Source organism: Acomys russatus, chromosome 16 (genome assembly GCF_903995435.1).
Source record: "Acomys russatus chromosome 16, mAcoRus1.1, whole genome shotgun sequence".
Lineage (NCBI taxonomy): Eukaryota > Metazoa > Chordata > Mammalia > Rodentia > Muridae > Acomys > Acomys russatus.
In genome coordinates, this window is record NC_067152.1 from 12234840 (window position 1) to 12259881 (window position 25042).

At 42.8% G+C, this 25042-nt stretch overlaps 1 protein-coding gene across 8 annotated transcripts in view; it reads left to right on the forward strand.

Moving 5' to 3' along the window:
• Bcas3 (BCAS3 microtubule associated cell migration factor) overlaps positions 1-25042 on the forward strand; it is a 464077-nt gene that overhangs the window by 53484 nt on the left and 385551 nt on the right. The gene's annotated exons all lie outside the window — the stretch shown is intronic.

Below are 25042 nucleotides of genomic sequence, written 5' to 3' on the forward strand. Positions count from 1 at the left end.
TAGTAGAGTTGCTGTGCTGTACACTGTCAGCTCAGGGCTGGTGCCGTCTTTGCTTGGTACTCTAGTGACCCACGCTCTTTCAAGCTTCGGCATTCTTTCAAAGTGGTCTTCTTCTGTAGTGATCTCAAATGACGGCTGTGATCACTGGAACTCTCAGTTGCAGGCAGTAGGGAAACCATTGCTCCTTGTTGGCAGGAAGATGATCTGATAGATGTCGGGCAGGCAGCTGGTCATTGCTGCTGTGCGCTTCCAACTCAAGGTGCACACTTAGGGGGCTTTGAAAAAAGCAACATCTTTTAATGATATAACATGTAATTTTATCCAGATAAAATTTAAACTTTTTTATGTGTATGGGTGTTTGGCTTACATGTATGCCTGTGCACCACTTGTGTGCCTGGTGCCTGAGGATGCCTTTTAGCTGATTCCAGATCACTCAAGTTTTGAGCTAGATCACCCACTACTAGTTCACTCCTTGTCGGTTTGACACACAATCACGTTTTCTTACATTGTGCTTGATTACCAGGTGGCAACAATTAAAAAGTAACGATTCTTTCTAACTATCCTAGATATAGTTGCAAATGCATTATTTTCCCCAGAATAGACATGCTACTTTGAAGAAGTCTTGGTCTTTTATTATCTGAAAGCTAAATACATAAGTATAGATTGTCATTTTTAAAACCACTGATCAATGCTATATTACATGATAAAGAGACAGAGGAAATAAAAACACATCTGTTTAACATATTCTTAACAAAACAGGGCAGAATCATTCTTGAAGATTACAATCCTCATTTCTGCAACTGGTCACATGTCCCCATCTGGTATTTATACCTGACATCCTCCACTACCCAGTCTGTATTTCCTCCACATCCAGTAAGTACCTCACAGGTCTGACTTCTTCCCTGGAGGGGCCAACTATGCCTGTAGTTGTAGTTTCTCACTGATGTAAACCACAGGCTATGGCGACACCGGGAGATGCTCTAAAGGATCCCCTGGCTCCAGAGAGACCGACTCTTACCTTCAGTGTGGAGAACCAGCCCAGCTTCCCTGTGGTGGTGTGAATCAGTCACCCTCCAAACATGTCCTTGTCCTGTTGCCTGAAGGCCATCAGGAACCCGGAGTGCCCAGGGAAAAACCATAGCTTTCTGTTGTTTGCTGTCTTCTGGCAGGAACACTCCCCTTTATAGCCAACACTTCTAATTTAGTACAGCATAAAGTGGAGGGAACAGGAAGTAAAATTTGAGGTAATGGTGAATGGTACTGTGCCCATGTTTTTCTTGATTCCTGGATCTGTGAATCCTGGCTACAAGGAAGCAATGGCAATGTTGTTTCAAGCGCATAGAGACACCTGCAGACTCCTACCTTGAGTCTCCAGGCTATTTTATTTATTTTTAATAATGTATTTATCTTTATTTTATGTGCATTTGTGTTTTGCCTGCGTGCATATCTGTGTGAAGGTGTTGGGTGCCCTGCAACTGGAGTACAGACAGTTGTGATGTGAGCTACCATGTGGGGCCTCTTGAAGAACAGTCAGTGTTCCTAACCATTGAACCATCTTTGTAGCCCCTTATTTTTTTTTTTAAAAGGTAGTGTGTCTCTGTGTAGTTCTCACTGGCCTGGAAGTTGATATGTAGACAAGGCTGACAGAAATCTGCCTGCCTCTACCACCTGAGTGCTGGAATTAAAGGCATGTGCCATCATACCCAGCCCCTGATTGTTCTCTGGCAACCGTGTTTTCAAAAGGCCATTTATGATTCAGGCTCGCTGTTTTAGGGTTGTAGGGAATATGGTAAAACTGATAAAACTGATTGTGGGCCCACTGTCACACTTCTTTGCCCATGAAGTAGCGATGTGTGGAGTTCTGTGATGGTGGATAAGGCATTCTGTAATTCCATGAGATACAGTTTTGGAGGAAGCATTCCTTCCCCAGGACCCACACATCTTTTTTCCTTCCAGGATCCCAATGACAGACTGGGAACTTTGCTTACAGAGCCAGGGGTTACAGGGATGTAAGTACTGCTCCTCCATAGGGCCACACCTTGAAAGACTTACTCTACAGGGATGAGGGCTTGTCCCACAGACCTGTAGATGAAGCCCCAGCTCTAGTCTTTCTAGACCTCTGTTCTGACACCTCCCCCAGCCTGAGTGCACTGTAGGAAGCAGCTGGTTACTCCTGTGAGAGTCTCATGCCCTCCTCTGTGACTCTATTCAGGGAATGTAAACTACAAACCAGCCCAGCTGAGTGATCTTTTTGCAAGCAGGAATGGATGGACTCCCCAAGATGGAGGCTGCCTCCCTTGGAGGACAGTCTTTCACGAAAGCTGGAAAGGCAGATCAATAATTGGTGTAGGTGTCTATTCCCTAAGGACGGTGCTGCCTTTACAGGGTGGAAGTTGTCCAGTGTAGTCAGCTTGCCACTCCAGTAATGGTGCTGTGTTGGGCTCAGCCATAGTGGGGCAGCCTTGGTGAGGCCATAGATGGTGAGGCCATGGATATCCATGTTGTTGAGGCCATGCCTAACCTTCACTTCCATACCCATAGTTCACTTTGTTCATGCACTACTGGGCTGTGGCAAGGATGGCTGGGAAGAGGCTGTCCTGTCTACTTGATTGTTGACCCCCTCCTCTGCTAACTTACCTTCTGATGGGAATTTACATAGAACACAAGTATCTTTCCATCTTTTGCTCTAAGCCTCTTCCCCATTGTTCTCACCACTTTCCTTGGATGGGTCTTCCATGAGCCCACCATCCAGCCAAACCAAGCAAAATGTACCACCGTGGGCCCTGTCCAGAGTTCTTCCCTGAGAAGATGCCCTTTCAGCAGTGAGTGCTGTAAATGCTTCCGCTGTCCACTTCTGGGTATTGCCTGCATAGCATTTAGAGTGGTCTGCAAAGCACTTTATCCTCAGCCATTCTTAGGGCACACCTGGTGAGGCCATAGGTGTGTGCTTGAAATCATTATACAATCAGTCCCTCCAGCAGCAACAGGTAGATAGTCAGGCCAGGGAGGGCATTGGCTAGCAAGCTACAACAAAGCTGTTCTTTTTTTCTTTGACCTCCTTTTATTTGAGCTGCCACTGGAAGGTGCCACCCACATCTTGGGTGGGTCTTTCCACTTCAAATAACCTGATTAAGAAAATCTCTCCCAGGTGTGCCCAGCAGCTTGTTGTTTAGTGGACTCCAGATCCAGTTGAGAACCATTCCATTCTTGAAGTATAAACTTCTTTTTATTGTTGTCATTAAAAAATTATAGGCTTTGGGAGTTTACTTGGTATGTCAGGCCTGAAATAAGGATTAAAAAACATGAAAACTTAACCCTTTTATCCAGAGATGTAAGGATGTTACATGTTGTGTAAAATCCAAAGCACAATAACTGGGATTAGCCTGGGGAGTAAGTAAGAAAAGCGGGGGGGGGGGGGGGGGGGGGGGGGGGGGGGGGGGGGGGGGGGGGGCTGGGAAGTAGCAGCCAAGCCAGGCCTTCTGAATGAAGTCCTGGGTAGGTGACTTCTGCAGAGGGTCAGGGCATTGCAGGTAGACACAAACCGCAGTACTGCATTAAAAATGAGTAGAGTGTGTGATTCAGAGCCCAGCCATCTGCAGTGCAGGTGAGAACAACTGTTGCTGTGGAAGGCAACAGAGACATCAAACCGGCTAAGCCGTGCTTAGGCCTGAGCAGCTGCCAAACTTTGTACAATAACAAAGTTGTGGGGTTGTGAGGGACTCAAGTCTGCAGCTTCTCCTAGCCCAGGCTAAGCCTTTCCCCGTTGGTTGGTGAAGGGTTCTTCCCAGTACCTTCTCCTCTGTGGCTGTAAGACACTTCCTTTGAAGTGCCACGTGTGGCCCAAGCCCTGAAACACTACTGATGAAAGTCTGACTTCTGGCTGTGTGTAGGTCCAAAGCCCATGGCCTGTATAGCTTAAGGCCAGCACTAGCAGAGGCTTCGTGAATGTGTACATGAGGCATACAAACAGGCTAGGAACACTGTAGGAGAGCAGAAACAGCCTGAATGTGCAGATACTCTCACAGAGGCACAGTCTTGTGACTCATGAGTTTTTGAGCAAACCTTCCATTGACTCTTTGGCTGACCAGCAAGCTGCTTAGATACCGAGACAGTTCACTGAACGCCAGGTCTAGTATACAGTAAGGGTAACTTGCACAGGGTTGTGAGATGTTAAATTTTGCAAAGCTTTTAGAAAAAAATATATTCTAAAAATAAATGAACTGCATTTAAAATTTTAAAGGAAAACAGCATTAGCCGAACAAATCTCAGAAAGGATTTATAAATAATAAACTCACGAGAGTATCCCAGCACCATGCTCAAAGCGGTCTTGGGAGCTGAGGTGACTGAGCTCAGGGCCGGGCCTGAGAGTGGGAGGCTCTTGTTTTGCAAATGTTTATGGGCATGTGAAAGCTCTGGAGGAAGGGGTATGTGTGTGTGTGTGTGTGTGTGTGTGTGTGTGTGTAAAACTCAGCTCCCAAGAGACTTTGTCTTCCTTTCTAATTTATAAATATTTTCCTTTCCATAGGTGACATTTGATTTGAGGCCTTCTAGATTCTAGTACTGGGTGGAGAAATTAGGGATTTGGCTCAGTGGAAGCTTGCTTAAGTGCAGGTTCTGGGTCCTGCCCTGCACTTGAGCAGGAGGTGGCGGGTGGGGAGGTAGGAGTGTGTGTGTCTGGATAAGGACTAGGAAAAGGGTCACAAAATGACAAAACCAGAGTGCTCCAAAAAACAAAACCCAAAGGAAACTAGGTTTTAGTATAAAAACACCAATATGACTTTTGGGACTTTTGTTTTGGGCTCATAGCTTTGCTATATAATGTCGTATAGCATATGCAAAGCCGTAGATTTGATCTCTAGCAGGATGAGCAACAGCAAACAAAAGACTTCCACATTAATAAATTAATAATCAAATAAACCAACTGCTGATTTTAGATTGGAGATGATTAAATGGTAAAGTCTGTGCCAATATTAAAAGGCTTCATGAATACCGAGTGTGAAACGCTTCTAGCATGGTGTAGCCTTTTACCCTCAAGTCATCTTGCATGAGATGTGATCCCTGTCAATCTAACTATGGATGTCAGGAGATCTTGATAAAATAAGATGCCATTGCTACTACTTTCTCAGGTGGCTTTGGATTTTCTTTATATATCTGGAAAAGTTTGTTATATTAACAGAGAAATTAGCATAAATTATAATACAACATTTATCATGACCAAAGTTCCCTTAAGAAAAGTTTCTAGTTTTTATGTAAGGGTAAGAGGGAGAGCCAGGATATTATATAGGTGGACAGCCAGGTTATTATATAGGTGGAGAGCCAGGATATTATATGTACCCATGGGTTTGCTTAACACAGTGTGAACTGACAATGTACTGTTATATACTACATTGCTGCTACAAGAAATATGTTAAAAGTCTAGGGGCTGGTAGATCGATGGATGGCTCAGCGGATAAGAGCAATAACTGCTCTTCCTCAGGACCCGGGTTCAATCCTTGGCACACACATGGCAGCTCACAACTGTCTGTAACTCCAGGATCCAACACCCTCACACAGGCGTAAATCTAGACAAAACATCAATGTACATAAAAAAAAAATTTAAACTACAAGCACACGTAAGCCCTCCAATGTCTTACCAGACTGTTTGCTAGTGAGCATACAGCAGGAATATTTGCTCTGTTACTTACTTTTCGCCTGTGTGTATATGCTTGCACCTCACACATCTCTGGTAACTGGAAGTTAAGAGAGGATTGGATCCCATGGATCTGGAGTTAATGGATGAGTGTGAGCCTCCATGTGGTTCCAGAAACTGACCTGTTCCTCTAGAAAGAGCAGCTAGTACTCCAACTGCTAAGCCATCTCCCTGGCCCTGACTTTATTTTTAAAGGTCTGTTTCACTTGCTCTAATATGATAATATACATTCCTGAGAGTCTGTGCTTTCTGAAACTTTCCTGGATCAGATAAAACAGTCACAGTGGGCAATTTCAGAGGGGTTTAACTAAAATCAAATGTATAGAGCTGAAGGCTGTTGTTTTCTCAATGGAGGGGAACTAGAACCGGCTTGGGCTGCATGAAGAGTGCCCTGTGGCCTCAGGGGGACTCGCCTTCCTGCAGTCACCCAGTGGGGAGGCGGTGTGGGTGTCCACACTCCCATTCCTCTGCCAGCCGCATGCCCAGCCTGCATTGTCAAGTTGAGAGGTCAACTAGGGGACAAGATGTATAAATGCAAAGTAGTGAGACCCTGTCCCCAAACAAAGAATGCAAAACGAGAGGTCTCTCAGGAGAGGGAAAGAAAATTCACGGCAGGGCTTCACACTTACATCTGCAAACATTTTCAATGAAGCTGACATAGGTTTAATAAAGGTGTATGCAGGACTGTTCTTAGAACAATAATCTGTGTGTGTCTGTACAAGTGTGCATGAAGATCAGAGGGCACTTCCCAGTTTCAGTCATTGTGTTCCTCCTGTTTGAGACTGAAGGTCTCCAGTTTGCTGCTGTGTAGGCCAGGCTACAGTCTACAAAGCAAGTCCCAGACAGCCAAGGCTACACAGAGAAACCCTGTCTTGAAAAATCAAAAATGAGAGAGAGAGAGAGAGAGAGAGAGAGAGAGAGAGAGAGAGAGAGAGAGAGAGAGAGAGAAAAGAAGAAGAAGAAGAAGAGGAGGAGGAGGAGAAGGAGGAGGAGGAGGGAGGGAGGGGGGTGAAGGAAAGCAGGCTTGAACAAAAGTGACTGTTATGCAGGATTGAAAATGCACCTAGACCAGGAAGTAAATTAATGGCAGAGCTGACTGACTTCATGGGGCTATTTGTGGGATCTAGAAGATTGTCTCGAGGCAGTCAATGGTATTTAAGAAACACAAAGTATTTGCATTACACTCAGTGATAATGAAACCAATGGCACATTATACTGGGCTGATTTCACGTGGGAAATTCTTTGTGAGTGCATGTGTGCAGTGTACCTTTATGCATTGGTGTGTGTGATAATCTTTTTTTTTAATTTATCGGCCTCACTGGGTGGTGGTGCACGCTTTTGATCCCAGCAGAAGCAGGTGGATCTCTTGAGTTTGTGGCCAGCCTGGCGTGCAGAGCAAATTCCAGGACAGCTAAGACTGTACAGAAAAACCCCGGAAACCTGAACAACAACAAAAAGTATTGTTCACATATGATACATTCCACCTGCAGTTTTCCCTCCCTCCACTCCTCTCAGTCCCCCTCCCGCACCTCTAGTCTCCCCCAGATTCACTTCTCCATTTCTCTTCAGAAAAAAAGCAGGCTCCCCAGGGGCATCAACTGAACAAGGCTTAACAAGATACAGTAAGACTAGGCACAGATCCTCGTGTACAGACCCTGGGGTGAGGCAACCTAGTAAGGAAGAAAACCTCCACTGTTACAAGTCCCATGAAGGCACCAAGCTAACAACCATAACACATGCAGAGGACCCAGCTCAGACCCATGCAGGCTCTGTGGTTGCTGGTCAGTCTCTGAGCTCTATGAGCCCTGCTTAGTTGATTCTGTGAGAATTGTGTTCTTCTGGTGTCCTTGGCCCCTCTGGCTCCTACAGTTCTTCCCCCCACCCCCTTCCATGGGGTTCCCTGAGCTCCAAGGGGAGGAGCCTGATGGGAGCTTGCTCTGCTTTATGTTGGGCTGTAGGTCTTTGCATCTTCTCACATCAGCTGTTGGAGGAAGCCTCTCTGATGACGGGTAATCAAAATCTTAGCAAACTCCTGTGATTCTTAAATAGAATGTCTCAACAATGGAGCACATGATTTACACACTTCACAAAATGAATCCCCAACACTCCTTTTTCAGCTAACAACAATCAGGGTGTGTTCCAAGTGGGACAGCCTGCCTGCCTGCCTGCCTGCCTTCTTTCCTTCCTTCCTGCCGGTCTCCTTCCCCTTCCTTTCCCTCCTCTCCCCTCCCCCTCCTCTCCCCTCCCATCCCCCCTTTTCTCTTCTTTTTTTTTTTTTTTAATTAAAAAAAAAAAAGATTTATTTATTTGTACAGTATTCTGCCCGCATGTGTGCTTGCATGCCAGAAGAGGACATCAGATCTCATTATAGATGGTTGTGAGCCACCCTATGGTTGCTGAGAATTGAACTCAGGACCTTTGATAGAAAAGCCAGTGCTCTGAACTTCTGAGCCATCTCTCCAGCCCCTCTTTTTTGAAAAGATAAGATCTCACTATGTATCCCTAGCTGGCCTAGAGTCCCTGTGTAGAGTAGGCTGATCTCAAACTTGCAGAGACCTACCTGCCTCTGTCTCCTGAGTGCTTAGATTGAAAATGGGAAATAGAGCCAAGTTTTATTATCTTTTTTGTTTTGAGGCGTGGCCCTGACATGTTGTTCTAACCAGCCCAGGTGGTTTTAAACTCATGGCCAACACATAGCTTCCTTAGTTTTCTGGGATTACAGTTGTATGCCATCATGCCTAACTTTGAGTAAAGTTTATATTTCCTTTTTGATTTATATTTAGGATACAATATCATTTTTGGTATGCATCTATTATATTTTTATCTCAGAAATTATGAGTTGAATACAATTAACTTACAATTCTCATGGACAGTAATTTGATTTTCTATTTAATGTGTCTTCATTTAGTGACATTCTAAAGGGACAGATTCTTGTCACTGTAGGTCTCCATGTAATTACGTTGTTACTGATATATTTCAGCTTTTTATCTTGTGGTATTGAAGGAGAGCCTCTTCCTTTTTCTTTTTTAAAGAAAAGGTCTCACATGTAGCCCTGGTTGTTCTGGAACTTGCTGTGTAGATCAGATTGGGCTTGCATTTAGAGATTCTCCTGCTTCTGCCTCCTGAATGCCCTGTTACCTACCTACCTACCAATGAGCTGGTTGTGTATGTATGTGCATGTACACTTGAATGGGTGCCCCAGTGCATGTGTGGAAGTCTAATGACACCTTTTGGGATCCGTTTTCACATTACCTTCACTTCAAAAAGGTTTTTCTTATTTCTGCCCTGTTGTGTCCTGTGTGATACTGGACAGCAAGCTTCTGGATAATTCTGTGTCTGCCCCTATATCACTGTATGAGTGCTGGCATTACAGATTTGAGCCACTACATTTTTTTTTAAGATTCTAGGAACTGAACTCAGATTTAAATAAAGATGTCTTTGAAGGAAACCTGCATGTAATGACGTCTTGTTTTCATTTCTTCTTGTTTCTTGTTTTCTGTAGTGGGTGTTTTCTAGTCCCCATGCTCTGCAAACCCGTGGCTGAAAGTACAGGAATAATAGAAGCAATGGTGGTGCTAGCGAAAAGCTGCAGATGAAGAGCCAGACATGCGACAGCTCTTGGCCTCAGAGTTCCTCATGGCGACCCTGGGCTGCCATGCTGTCTTCCTGTGAGGGTGGAGCGAGGCAGTGTGTTCAAGCTCTCACTACAGTCTGGTGTGTGTCAGGTGCGGCACACAGTAAGGTGTTTCAAATGGAGAGATAGGCAGAGACAGCAAACACTAGCAGGACTTCTCTTCTGATCTGAGATAAAAGCCTGTGCTTTTATTGGGAGCACAGCCTGCTCACCTTGTGCTTTTTGGGGGAGCACAGCTTCCTTACTCTGCGGCTTCTGCTGTAGCCTTGCCAGTCCTAATGGACTAACCTAGGACTGCATTTAGGGGTCTTTACTTCCTCTGAAAATTGTAATTTGCTTATATTCCCTACAGAAGCTCATGAGTATAATGCCATACATAGATTTTTATTGAGGCATAATTGAAACATGATTAACTGCATGTACTTAATATGTGCAGTTTGATACATTTTGACATCTGCATATACCCATGAAACCATCACTCCAATCAAGATAATGAGCATAGCCATCCCCCACAGTGGTTTTCTCATGCCCAGCTGTAATGTATCCTTGTGGGTCCCTCCCTCCCATAGGAGAAGCTTGCTTCAAGGTAGTAAGGCTCAGAATAGCACTGGAATCTCAATTTAGTAATAAACTAACCACTTTGCTGTTGTCTAGTTTAAGGTAACTTCAATGGGTAAAGATATAAAAGTGAGCATCTTGTGTTCCACGTTTCCTTTCCGATTCAGAACCTAAAGGCCTTTTAAAAGCACAGCTTTCCTTTTAGAAGCAGTTCATAAAACTACTAAAGGGCTTGCAGCTCCACTGTGTAATCATTTCAAAACAACAGTTTTTTCAGCCACCAAAAAGGATGCAGTCTTGACATTTAAATAGAAAACACATTGAGTTTTTGGCTGATACTGCTATGCTGGTTTAAATGTTGGTTCAGTCAACTTCAGGCTTAGATTACAAGATTTGCAAATTAGAGGAAACCAAAAGGGAAGGAACATCTGCATAGATTCTGACTTTGTGGAATTCCACCCAGGCACGCTTACTCTGCTGGCAGAACAGAGCATGTGAGCAGTGAATAACCCTGCAAAGAGTTAACTCCTGGGCTTCGATTATCTCAAGGATGCACTGCAAAGAGCCTTAGTTTTTAGGCCATATTCTAGGAAGATTTGGTGTGCGGGTGCGCGCGCGCGCGCACGTTTTGTTGTTGTTGTTGAGATGAAGGCCCTCTGTGGTGTCCTGCTGGTCTAAATAGCTGGTCTGCCAGGCTATAGTGGCTCCCTTTCCTCAACCTCTTGAGTAGCTGGAACGACAGGAGTGCCCGCAGCATCACTCCCAGCATGATCTTGTGTTGATACAGTGTATGGTATTTAACCGGAATAAAAGCTTTCCAAATGTCACTAATTGTGTTACTTGTTGATTTTATTGTATTAGAGAACTGGGGTTTTGAGGAAGGTAATTTGCTTTAACTAAGGTTGAAATCTGTTATAATCAAAGACTATATGGATGTAATTTACTGAGTAAATTATAACACAGACACAGTAAAATGTAAGAGATCTTTGTTTGCTACTGGGTTAATCATACATTGTGTATATGATTTTAAGATGTTTGTTATAGGTCACCTAGCATGCCATTTACATAGCAATCTCAGAGAACTGCTTGATTCAAGTGCTTCCCCTTTTTTTTTCTATGAAGCTTTTAAATGCTGTTTCATGGCACACCAGGCACTCTGTCATCTACTCCTGCATTACTACGGCAAGGCATTGTTTCCAAATTGAAAGATGAAAATGCTGTCTCCTCTACAGGTCGCTTGGCAGGTTCTGGTGACAGTTGTGTGGCAGGGTAGGAGGAGGCGTGTGGCATGTGGGTAGAGTCAAGGGTGCTGATAAACATTCTATAAAGATCAGCTTTTGATAGCAGAGAATTATATGTGTTAATGTCATTAGGGTTAAAGTCAAGACACCCTCGTCTTTGTAGGCAACAAGTTGTGCAGATGTAAAAACTAATAGGGATTAAAACTAATAAAAACTAATAGTGGTATGATAGTGGTGTGAGGTTGGCTCTCAGGTATCTCTATCTGTTTCTTCCGGTGGCTCTGAGTACCACATGCTAAGCAAATGCAAATGCTCTACCAGTGATCTGCATCCCAGTGCGCATGACTCTCTCTCTCTCTCTCTCTCTCTCTCTCTCTCTCTCTCTCTCTCTCTCTCTCTCTCTCTCTCTCTCTCACACACACACACACACACACACACACACCCAAGTGTGCACGTGTGCGTTTTCTGTTTGTTTGGCATCAATAACTAGGAATGGAATCGCTGGGTGATGTCTCTTTAGATATATGCAAGTAGTTTTATGTATTCTAGAAACCTCTGTTGATCGGTATGGGATTCCAATGGCCAGAACATGTAGTCAAGCGTGTCCTTACCTCTGTTATAGGAGGTTTCCTGTGAGACTGGGTATTGAAATCATGGAGCACCATTTTCCCATTTGTAGTCATGTTGAATCAGCGTAGCTTTGCTGCCCTCTACTCTGAGCCCAGCTACTGAATGCTGTCAGTTAGTGTCTTTCTGTTTGAGAAACGGCAGTTCAACTGTAATAGCACAAAACATGATTTTGTGGCACAAGTCTGGTTAGAACAGACCCTAGAGGGTGGCACGAGTCCTCAGTGTCATTTAAATCATGAGTGGGAAAAAGGTCAGATAGGAAGTTCTCAATAGTCACTTTGTCGTAAAGGTCATCTGGTATGCAGCAGAGGAGGACATGTTTTACAGAGTCCCTGAAGCTGAGTTCTGCCCTGTGTCCTCCGAGAGCCTTGCTCCCTTTTTATGACTGTGTAGCTAGTACTCACGCCTCAGGGTGCTGTGCATCAAGTAGCTGGGCTTTTCTGAAAAAGGATTCTTTTATATTTTGTGCTTCAGAGCATTATGTTCATAAACAAATGGATATTATTTAAAAATATATTTTTGGGTCCAAAGGTTATCACTGCTACTCTAAGATTTTAGATTTTTCTTGAGTCCATTGTTTAAAAAGAGGTGTTGGGTTGAGTTCCTGTCACTGATTTTTATACTGTCAGAACATGGTGGCAGTTAGGGCTTGTGGGATAGAGTTAATTAGCATCTCATTTTTCAAACACCAAGTACAATGAGGGTTAAAGCAGAGAGCTAACTGTCCTGTTTAGCACATCCTTTACGTGGGCGTGGGAAGAGGCACTTGGAGGAATAGGGACACTGAACTGCAAAAGGGTCTTTGATTGCCTTGTAGCGTTTTAAATTATTGAGACGCAAAAGTTTAGTATATTTCATTTATCACTCACTTGAATGTAAGAATTCATATGTCTTTCTGTGAAAAATATGAAACACTGTAAAAAATCTGGTGGCTTGGAATACTTTTCCTGCTTTGACTGAATGCAGAGTACTCCAACGCTTTCATTTTTCATGAGGATTGGGAGGATATCTTCTGAATAGGTTTGTCAAGTTTGTGTCTTTCTGTAACAAGGGGAGAGTAAAGCTTAGGTTTGAGAGAGAGGAATGAACAGCTGCAGTGCAGGTCTGTGAGTCACTCGTCAAACAGCAGTCTTGGAAAATGATAACACACCCATCTACCATGAAAGATAAAACTGCTGCAATTGCAGCCATTTTAAATTATTAAATACTGTAAATGCCATAAAGTTAATTAGAAGAGGAACAAACTCTACAAAGATAAATGTGTTTTCAATATGATCTGTAAGGAGGGGTACAGTGAATAGAGAGGAAATTTATTTCTGGCAGGACTCTAGCCATGGAACTGTGGCTGAACTTTTTACCCTAATTACCTCCTGCTAATGCCTGCAGCGGTCTGGAATCAAAGTGGTGCTTCAGGCCCTGGAAATTCTCTGATGTGGCGAGCGTTTGTTGTGTGAGGAGGGTTTCTTAAGAAAAAGCAGAATATTGTGACAGAATTAAAAAAAAATTTCTCAGTTACCACCCACCTCACTTGTTGCCTACAAAAATAGAGTAATTGTTTGCATCTGTGTCTTCCTTTCCCTAAGAAATAACTGTCATAAATCAATGTGACAGCGAGCCAGTGAGCTGAGGCTTGCGTGAGGTAGGTTTTTATTTTTAATTTTTTTCCTTTTCAATGTTTCTACTTTAAGATTTAGGTTCAAAAATATAAAGAAGCTGTCTTTGTGGGGGTATCTTATAAGAAGAAGCATTCTGCCCCCTTTAAAAGGCAAATTCAGGCCCGAGAGCGTGCTTTACCAAATGAATTCTGAGGTCACAGATTTCAGTGTCAGACTGCCAAGAGTTGACTTGCTTAATCTTAGAAGTATAAGTGGGAATTTACAGAGCCCATTGTTAGTCCTCTGGCAGCTGAGGAGGACTGAGAAGGAGCCGGGGGAAAGATCCCAGGGCCCCTCGGAGCTGCAGAGCATTCTTTAATCTTGCAGAGGATTCCTGGCCTCCTACATGTATACATGTGTGGAATAAACGAACCTCTCCCCCATCCTTTGTTTTTTCATCTTCTGCTGAGAGCATCTATGTGCTATATTACACCCGTGTAGGCCTCTCATCTTAGGTTTTCTGAGGCACGAAGATTGCATATCGTCTACCCTGGTGTTGGAATTCCCTGTGAACTTGGATCAGTTCCAGCCCTTAACAATTCTCAAGGAAGACCAAGAGCATTGTGGCTTCTTAATGCCAATAAAATCATCATTTTAGGTAGAAACTTGTTTTGGCAGCCTCTTTTATTTAGCCATCCTGAATGGATAGCTATAATTTTTAATAGTTAGGATGCTGTAAATTTTTTTTTTATACTGGGAAGTAAAGTGAATTTTTATTCCTTATAACAGAATATTAAATTTCATTCAAGGCTGGGCTGAGATCCACGTCCTTCTGTGATTGGGTTATGCTCACTAATTGCTCCAGTGTAACGGTGATCTTTTCCTTTGTATACGTACACATTTGTGTAGCACCTGTGACCATGCATCTGCATCGTTTTATTTGTGAATGGGGGCTGTTTTTTTGAACTGCCAAGTTTCAAAGATGTTACAAATAGTTATTGTGTTGTTCCATACCTATGCTAATAAAAACTTGTATCCAGTCCCAAGACAATGATATGTGTTCACCTCTAATGAATTACTCCAGAATTAAATTCCTCATGTTGAAGGCAGTATGCCGCTCAGGTTTCCCTTGTTATTTTGCCTTCCTTGTCTTGCTCAGCTCTACTATCCTTAAAAGAGATAATGCTCACATGTTCATGTCTGTCTATAGGAAAAGTACCAATACTGCCAAACGCGACAACTGCTTTTTGGTTACTTACACATTTATTTCTAAAAGCTTAAAAAATAATTATATAAAATTATTTCTTTTGAGACAGGCTTACTCAAATAGCCCTGGCTGGCCTGGAACTCATTATTTAGGCCAGGCTGGCTCACAAAGATCTGGCAGCCTCTGCCTCAAGTTCTGGGATTAAAGAAGACATGAGGAGCTCCTCTTTATCCTCCAGCTGGGCTGTGCTGGTTTTAGCAGTGTGTAAGTGGTCTTCCCCACAGCAGCGGCTAGTATTTGTCGTGTTGCTCTGTGGGATGGATGCTGAGAGAAGGACGAGGCAGGCAGTTCAGGGGATTCAAGCTCAGTATGAGACTCTGGGAAACAGAAGAGCGAGTCAGTTGCCCGGCTGCTGTGTGCTGCTGTAGATAGAGGTTGGGAATCATGTCCAGAATGTGTGAGAGGACAGCCAGGTAAACAATGAAAAATTATTTTATTTTATTTTTGTATGGATACTTTGCCTGCATGTATGTCTGTGCACCACGTGTGTGCCTGGTGCAGGCCAGAAGAGGGTGTCAGATCCACTGGCATTGAAGTACAAATGCCTGTGAGCCACACTGTGGGTCCTGGGAATAGAAACTGAGTCTTCCCCAAGTGGTGTGCACTAATTTCATTTATATTTAAATTTCCTGCACATGAATAGATTCTGGATTCTGCAGTGACAGTGGAGAAACACAAGTAGGCAGGTTGTTCTGTAGTGGGTTCTCTTTGTGGTTGCTAAGTTTGCTTCTCAGAATTTCGTTCGTTAATAGCTTTTGTTAGTTGGTCAGACATGAATATTCTCATTTCTGCTTTATCATGTTTTTCACTTAACTATGGAAATACAAGACTGATGATAAGTAAAATTATTTCTGATTTTTATTTATAATAGTAGAGAAGCAGAATTAGGAAATAATTCTGAACAAGATTCTATGTATATATGATTCTGTGTATGAGATTTCTTTCACTATAACCAGTTCTTATATTTTTCTGATTATATTTCACTGTTTCTTTATTATACCATGACTCCAAATTTGTATACTAGTATCCAAGCTGGGTATAGTGGTACACACCTGTATTCAGCACTCAGAAGGAAGCTACACAGTGAGATCCTCAAAACCCCTAGCCCTTAACTAGTGAGGCAGTCATATCTTAATGTGAGACAAGTACTGTTTACTGCCTTAACATTCTCGGCTCTATAATGTATTTCTTAGTTGTGACAACATGTGCAGGTGTAGGTTCTGGGGGACAAACTTAGGCAGTCAAGTCTACATGGCAAATACCTTCACAAACTGAGACATCTTTCTGTCCCTTACAGGGTCTCACTAGGTAGCCCAGGCTGCCTCCAACTTACCCTGACTCTTCCACTCTAGGCCCTTCAGTGTTGGGGTTCCGTGTCCAGATTGTCTTTAGTTTTTTTTGTGTGTGAATATGGAGGCTACATGTATGCCCGTGGACCACATGCATGCGACATGACCCCATGAGGCCTGAAGATGGCATCGCATCTATGGAACTGGAGTAAAGATGATTGTGTGTCTCAGGGTCAGTGCTGGGAACGAAGCATGCAAGACAGCCCAGCTGAGCCATATCCGTGGTTTTCTTTTTCCTGTATCTGTTGGCTTTCCATATTTTATTGTCTATCAGAATTAACTAATAAAGTAGGGAAGTGGAATAGAATTTGTATGGTTTTGTAGTTTTTTATAAAGTATATGTTCTAAGTGAGCATTATAATAGAACGTTCTAATGGGACATTCGTTGTGGTGGCTCATTTTGTTTATGAAGAAGGAACCTCAGTTGAAGAAGTTCCTTGATGAGCTTGGCTTGTGGGCGTGTCTGTAGGCCATTTTGCTAAGTAACATTCCTATTACAAGTGTGAACTTACTTTGTTTTCTGAAGGAGTTCGGGGAGTGAGATTTTAGTATGCCCAAACTTAAGCTACAGTACAGTACTCAGTGTTGTTCACTGCGCCCTTGGCTGCTCAGCCTCTCTGGCCGATGTGTGGGTTTTCTCTGGTTATTTGGAAACCTGATGCTAATGAAGCCAGGGTTGCAGCTTCCTTCTGTGTAGCCATGGCTGGTCTTGTACTTGTTACGTACTTTGTTAGGCCTCAGACTCTGAGACTTAAGTTCTGTGGTTATAGGCATGCGCCAGCATACCCCATCTGTAGCTTCAGTCTTTTTATGAGTAAGTTCTTTGCTGTGTCTGTAGCAGTAAATGAACCCTAACAACTTAAATAAGTAATCACCCATGTTGAGGAACTAAAGTCTCGGCTGTTGTTAGAAGTAGTGTCTGTGACAGTTGATGCGGAGTATCATAGATCGCAGCCCTCTCTGATGAAGAATGGATCAGATAGTCAAGGGGAAGAGGTCAGTGCTTGTAGGGTCGTGGTAAGGATGAAGTGAGGTAACACACATGTGGGCGCCTAACAGTGATGTCTGCGGCCGTCAAGTGCAGGTTCCCATGGTTAATGTGAAGGAGAATGGAATATCAGAACATCTGTGAGAAAAGTCAGGATTGCCAAGGGCAGGATTTTGAACACTGGGGTAGTTGCTTCAGAAATGAAATCTATTTCCAGAGTAGCTGTCTTGGCTTCATTTGTCTGTCAGTTCTCTCTAAGGTAGATTTCAGAAGAGATCTTTAGAGAACATGTTGCCTGTACTGTTGTTTTGAGAGATCATCTTGCTGTGTAGCTCAGGATGCCATTTACCTGGATTTACCCAGCTTTAGCTTAAGTGCTGCAATTTCAGGCAGATACCACCATGTCCAGGAAAAGGTGATTTCAAAATATCAGAGCAAGTGAATTGAAGGTTGTATTGGTCATCTTTTTGTCAACCTGACATAAGCTAGGGTCATCTGGGAAGAGGGAGTCTGAATTTAGAAAGTGACTCCATGGATTGGTCTGTGGGGGCATGTTCTTGATTAATAATGACTGTGGTAGGCACTGTCTCCCCAGCCTCCATCGACATATCTTTCTTACCCAAGGTCTGTAATTCACATCAGGACACCGCTCCCCCCCCCCCCCCCCCGCCCTGGTCTTGCTGGGGTAGCATACATCCTGTGTGTTAGCATGCAACTGTAGTGGGTGCCACGGCCAGAAATGTGTCAAATAGAGTGGCTTAAGTCTTCTAAGATACTTAACATTAATCCTTTCAACTCCTACATAAAACATCTTTCATCCTTTCACTGAGTAATACTATGTCCAACAGAGAACACTGAACCTCTGCGCTCTGCAAGCCTGCAATTTAGTATAAGTCCTATAAATCTGAGAAATGTACAAATGCTACTAACTGGATTTGTTTAATCTGTTTGCTTACATTCTGTCATTAAGAATGTTTTAATAACTTTTGCATAAGATAAAGCATGTCTGTTTTGGTAGCAGTTTTTTGGTGGAACAGCTTGGATTCTCTTTGCTCTTGAGAATGGTGGGGCTTTTCTCCAATGGGCATTCTCAGCACTGCCAGCAGTGTCTCCCTTGTGACTTCTTATGTATGCATGAGCCCATGGATTTGGAAATGATTTAAAGTGAACAGAAGAGCTAAAATGTTGTGTGTGTAGTTACAATAGCACTGTCATAATTACTACTGTGTGCTTCTTCCTGCTATGGAACTCTTATCTATATACCAAGTATTTTACTTGTAACTTTTTGGTCTAAAATTTGCTGAAAGGTTTTTTAAATGCGCTACATTTTATATTTATATGTTAATTTTGTGTATGCCCCATACATATAACTGGAATATACTTTAAAAAAGATTTATTTATTTATTTTACATATATGAGTGCTCTGTCTGTGGACACCTGCACACCAGAAGAGGGCATCACATACCAATATAAATGGTTGAGCCACCATGTGGTTGCTGAGAATTGAACTCAGGACCTGAGCCATCTCTCTAGCCCCTAGACTATAATTTTTTATATGCTTAATTTTATTATTTGTGTATGTGTGCGTGTGCGTCTAGTGCTTGAGAAGGCCCGAGGAGGGTGTTGGATCCCCTGGAACTGGAGTTACAAGTGCTTGTAAGCCACCATGTGCTTGCTGGGAACTGAATTCAGGTCCTCTGGAAGTGGAGCAAGCTCTTTTAACCAACGAGCCATTTCTAGCCCCCAATTTTTATACTTTAAAAATGATTATATATTTGATAGTAACCAGTTGTGGTGTTGAATATTCCATCTTTGGCACCAAGTTGATTCCAGAAAACTATCAGAGTCAAGGTGTGGCGGCACAGGCCTTTAATCCCGGCACTGGAAGATAAAGGCATCCTACAGAGAAGACCGGTTTTCAAAACAAAATGAGAAGAATGGTTGTCTTCATTTCAGCTTCTCTTCTAACTCCCCTCCTCTTTGTATGTGGAGATGGCATTGCTCACTCACTCCTTGGCTTGAGGCTGCTTTGTGACAGTATCCTTATTAGCATGTTTTAAGTTACCAGGGCTTACTCAGAACAAAGAGTTACGAAGTAGGCTAATCACAGCTTTAGCTTGGAATATGAGGAAGTTTCCATCTTCTTCCCTTTTTTTAAATACTAGTCAATAAAGAATGAGAGCATCAGGCTTTTGTTTGTCAGGCTCTGAATAATGACACAATGCTATAATGCTATCAGCATTTCCCTCTCACATTTAACGGATTAGATTTTAGTAACACATGTTGAAGATTGTGCAGCTTTTTCCTATTTAAAAATAAATGTTTCCATGCTTCTTACAATTCTTGGTAGATTTTAAATGTCTTTGCTATTTTGTATTTTTCTTAAACATTGCACATTCTTGGAAAATGTCACTTTCTCGGGATACTTTGTTGCACTTTTTCTAATTTTGTTTCAATCTGTTAAATATCATGAATGGAAATAATGGTCTTTGTAAAGGAAATGGTATTAATGTTTAGTATTTTGAAATCATAAAAGCCATATTTCACTTGGCATTAAAGTGTGAGTCATTGTCTGTCTGTCTCTTTCTTTCTTTCTTTTCTTCTTTCTTTCTTTCTTTCTTTCTTTCTTTCTTTCTTTCTTTCTTTCTTCCGTTCTGAAAACATGTTCTAGGTTACAACATGACTGGACTGTAACTTGCACAATACCTGAATGCAAAACATGTCGTGGTGGTCCAATAATTAAAGAGTAGACTTGATAAATTTTCCATATTCTATTGAGTTAGGAATTAAGTTTAATATCCAATGAGTTATCATTCCTGTCTTCCATCTTGTTTTGAATTGTTTACTCTTGTTTATCGGATCAGATGTGCACACATGTGGGTGCGTGTGTTTTAGAACATAAGTAGGGGCAGAAGGCGGCTTTTGGGGTTGTTTCTCTCCTTCTGTAATTTGGGTCCCAGGATTTATGTGAGATTGTCTGGCTTGGTGGCAAATGCTTTTGTATGCCCCACTCTCAGGCTGTGTTTATCTCCTGCTCCCTCTTAGGAGGTATTTAAATTTCAAAGATACAATATTAGCATGGATTACCTCATGTATTTAAAAAAATGCTGAGGTCCTCAGCACCATACACAATATTTGCAGAGTCCTAGTGATTCCTCGTTCTGTGGATTCTTGAAACCTAGTTTATAACCTAGCAAGCCTTTGGAAGGCAATGATGTGCAAGACCGCTCAAGTGTGCAGTGTGCGCAACCTAAACTCTGTTCACTTCCTAGGTTTTGGTCATTTCCCATTTTGGCTTTTTTGATTTAAGCCCCACCACTCTCCTTTTTTTTTTTTTAAACCTGGAAACAGTCAGTATAATAGTGTGTATATTTTATACATGTGATAAAATAATTGAACTGATTACTGGTAAGTCTATCAAAAAGTAAGCTATCTTTGGACTAAAATGTTCCCTGCATTGTGAGTGTGATAAGCAGTGGTAGCGCTCGTGTGGTGTGCTCTAGTCTCCAGGTTCAGTTCCAGGCCCTGCTGCTTATATTAGCTCTGTGTTAGGTTTTTTTTTTTTTTTTTTTTTTTTAAATTTTTTATTACTCTGTCAGGCATGCACACTGCCTGCTTTCCTTTCCTAAAACTGAAGTGGATTCATAAAACACACCATGCTAAACTGTAGTGCATCGGAAATGTTGCAGAACAGTTCCCTGTTACCTGGCTCTAACCCATTTTCCTCACTGAAGGAACATGCACCCATTAAGCAGTCAATCCTTATTTCCTCCCTCTAACCAAGGCAGCCACCAGTCTGCGCCTGTCTCTGTGGGTTTACCTGTTCAGCATATCTTAGACAAACGGATTTGTATATGATCAGACTATTTGAGTCTCTGTTTCTTTCACTTAGCATGTTTTCGAGGTTCATCCACATGTCAGAACATGTCAGAACTGCAGAATAGTCTTTTTCTATGCCTATCCCACTGTGTCTGTGTTACAGGCATATATGAACAATGCTGTTGTGGGCATTGATGCATTGGCTTTTGTGTAGACATATGCTTTCAGTTCCATCGGGTATATGCCTACAGGTGGATCCATCGGGGCACTGGTGATACTGTTTACCTTTTCAGGACCTGCCAATCTGTTTCCCTAATGATGGTAACTGGTTTTGCACTGTTACATAGCACCTGTGGGAAGCTGCTTAGAGGCTCATGTCAGCTCAGCTCAGAGATTTCTGTCCCTCTGACAGGGAGTGCATGATGGAGGGGCTGTGTGTGTGTGTAGGCAGCAGCGGTGGGAGCATGTGGATTTTTACATGGCAGCTGATCACCAGGAAGGTGAGACCACAGGCCAGAATCACAGTGAACCATAACCTACAAAGGCGCTCCTACTAGTGACTTGATTCTAACTGTAGACCCCACAGTTTTCAAAGTAGTACCACAGGGTTGTGGAGATGGCTCAGAGGGTAAAGTGCTTTCTGTGTAAACATGGACCCACAATACTCATGTAAAAGGTGGGTGAAGACCTGCGGGTGAGGAGCAGAGGCCTGTGGTGCTCACTGACATGCAAGCTGGCCAAATTGGTGACAGTAGTTCACTGAAAGATCTGCCACCCAGAAATACCGGGAGGATGATTGAGGTAGACGTCCAGCCAGCGTTGGCCTTTGGTTTCCGCATGCCCGTGTGGAATGTTACATGTAAGTGATGGTGGAACCAGAGCTCTGTGGAGGCCATTTCATATCCAAACCTCTTCACCACCACCTGTGGGCCAGGGTGAGGTTCCTCTCACTGAGAATTTCTTTCCTTTATTTTTACTTTTATTATGGTGAATGTAGTGATGGTGACACTGTGCCTATTTTGTTGCTTTGAGACAGGGTCTTTGGCTAGTTACTTACTTTTTGTTAGTGGTGTTTTGAGGCAAGATCTCAGTTAAGCCCAAGCTGGTGTGGCGCTCACTCCATTGCCCAGGCTGTCCCAGAAACCAGGTCATCCTCCCATCTTAGCCTCCGGAGTGATGGAAATATAGAAGCTCCCACTGTGCTGGCTTCCTGGCTAGTTACAATGCTTTTTGTAGAGCTTGCCCTTTATAACAAATGCTGTGATGCAGTGATTGCCAACAGTTTCTTAGTTAAAGTTTTTATACCTGTGATGAAAACAGCACAATTGACACCTTGAAACACAACCACACTTTTTAGGATATAACCTTTTCTTCTTTCTTTTTTTGTTTCTTTCTTTTTGATTCATTCTCATGATCTCAGATTCATATCACAAATATTAAACATTACAGTCCATTACAAAACATCTACCATTTAAAACACCTTAAGTGTTTGGTCTTTGTAAAAGTTTCTCAACTATGGGCCCCTTTAACATAAAAAATAAGCTAGATATGCTGTTATTTTATGAGGCAAGAGCCTCACAATATGAGGGAAGAGCACAGTCACAATATGAACAAGGCAGAACCAAACTCCAGCAGTGTAAATAACCCAGGGCCTAGCGTCTGGATCTTGGCATCCTCTGGGCTCCTCCAGAGGGCTTGGGTCACTTCGGCAGCTCTTCTTGGTGGTTGTTCCGTGCTACTGGCACCTCCAAAATGCTGGGGTCACTTGCTGTTACCATATTGTACTTTACCCAGTTACCAGCTTTGGGCTCTGCTCAGGCACTCCAGCTCTCCCACAAGGTGCCAAGCCTCAGCTGCTCTCCACTCCATGTGTACTCACTCTGAGGAAACACATCCCAGAAGATTTCATCTCAATGCTGCTGCTGCTGCTGCTGCTGCGCCTCCTCCTCCTCCTCCTCCTCTTCCTCCTCCTTCTCTCTCTCTCTCTCTCTCTCTCTCTCTCTCTCTCTCTCTCACACACACACACACACACACACACATATACACACACACCCTTCCTCATCCTTCTCCCCCTCCCCCCCATCTCCTCCCCCTGTTTTTTTTTTTTTTTGAGAGGGCTTTTTTGTTTTAGCCCTGGCTGTCCTGGAATTCACTCTGTAGACCAGGCTGCCCTTGCCTTTGCCTCCCGAGTATTGGGATTAAAGGTATGTGCCACCACTGCCTGGCTTGCTGGACTCTCTTAATCACTACTGATTTCTTAGCTCCACCTTACCAGCTTCAATTGTACCAGTGGAGCAGTGGCTCCCAGCCTTCCTAATGCTGCAACCCCAACATTGCCTCATGTTGTGGTGACCCCTAACCATAAAATTATTTATTTGGCTTACACTTTCACACAATAGTCCATCATTGAAGGAAGTCAGGACAGGAATCTGAGGCAGGAGCTGATGCAGAGGCTATGGAGGGTGCCACTCACTGGCTTGCTCCTTATGGCTTGCTGACCCTGCCTTCTTCTTCTTCTTCTTTTTTTTTTTAAGATTTATTTATTTATTTATTTATTTATTTATTATATATACATTGCTCTGCCTGCTCTCACCCCTGAAGGCCAGAAGAGGGCATCAGATCACATTATAGATGGTTGTGAGCCACCATGTGGTTGCTGGGAATTGAACTCAGAGCCTCTGGAAGAGCAGTCAGTGCTCTTAACCGCTGAGCCATCTCTCTAGCCCATGACCCTGCCTTCTTATAGAGCCCAGGACTACCGGCCCAGGGATGACCCCACCCACAATGGGCTGGGCCCTCGTCCATCAATCACTAATTAAGAAAATGCTCCACAGGATTGACTACAACCCAGTCTTTGGAGGCGTTTTCTCAGTTTAAGTTCCCTCTAGACTCTTGGCTTGTGTCAAACTGACATAAAATTAGTCATCACACAGAAGTTATATTGCAAACACTTAATTATTAAGAATGGCATGGAAGAACGTCTATAGGGATGAGCTAATAGGTTTTCTTTCTGTCTTTTTAAGACAGGATTTCTCTGTAGATCAGGCTGCCTCACAGCAATTGCCTGTCTCTGCCTTCCTAGAGCTGGGGTTTCAGGTGTGCACCACCACTGCCCAGCTGCTTGCATTTTTTAGGAGCTCAGGTCAGCTCAGGTTTTCATAATTAGTTTTGGATTTGAGAATTTAGGCCTGGGTTTATTATTTGTGATTACTCAAAGTTTAGAAAATTTGGGTAAATGCATTTATTTTTGCTTGACTAGTAATTTTTTCTATTGGTTCATATAGATGATAACATTGCTGGTTTCTTATTGGCGCTTGTCACTGTATTTTTCATACTTTCTCATTGTAGGAACTATATCGTTCTGTGGTTTACAATCACTGTTAAAGGTTTTTCATTAGAAGGGGAAAAGGCCCTTGATCTTTAAATAGAAGCAATCAACCTTTCTCACTGAAATTACTGTATAAATTCCATTCCTTTGGCTACTGTAATATGTGAACATTAGGATTTCCCTATAAAATATTAATAACTTCCTTTATGGATATTAGTCAGATGTACAACAGCTAACAGATTGTTTAGATAAAAGTTTTCAACACATTTGCTTTGCAACCTAATAGAAAACACCTCACTTATATAAGGAGTAGCTCAATTGAGCCGGATTACATCCATCTCTGTGCTTCTCACAGAAATTACAAAGTACATTTATTGTTTATTTGGATACACGTGTGTTAAAAGACAGTCGCTTTGGTCTGACTTAGAGGATTTTATCCACTCATTTTCTAATTTAGTTGTATCCCTTCTGTTTTCCCTGTAGACCCAGATTTCAGTTAAATTCCTGACCTTCAAAATTTCTATTAGTAATTTTCTGTGTTTTAAAGAATTAGTGTCATCTTGATTTGGGTCATAGCTCCGTTTCAGTGGCAAACACACACCAACTGGAATGCCATCCTGTCTGAGCGTTGTAGAACCCAGACAACTATACAACTTCATTATGGCAGTGTGTTCCGTGTAGCTTGTGTGGTGGGTGGCAGCACAAAGCAGAGCTTGTCTTGCAGCATGGCAAGTTGTGGGACACTCAGACCCAGAGGTTTATGGGAAGCTTTCTCTTCAGCTGCCTATAAGCAAAATCAAGAGTGTCTCGCTGTGTTCCACACAGATGAGCAAGGCTTCTGGAAAGAGAGAACACGTTGGGCAAGCACATGGTTGCATGATGGGCAGGAAGATGCTGGCTGCTTCATGAATGTGTGAACCAATGACTAAGCGTTTCCCCAATAT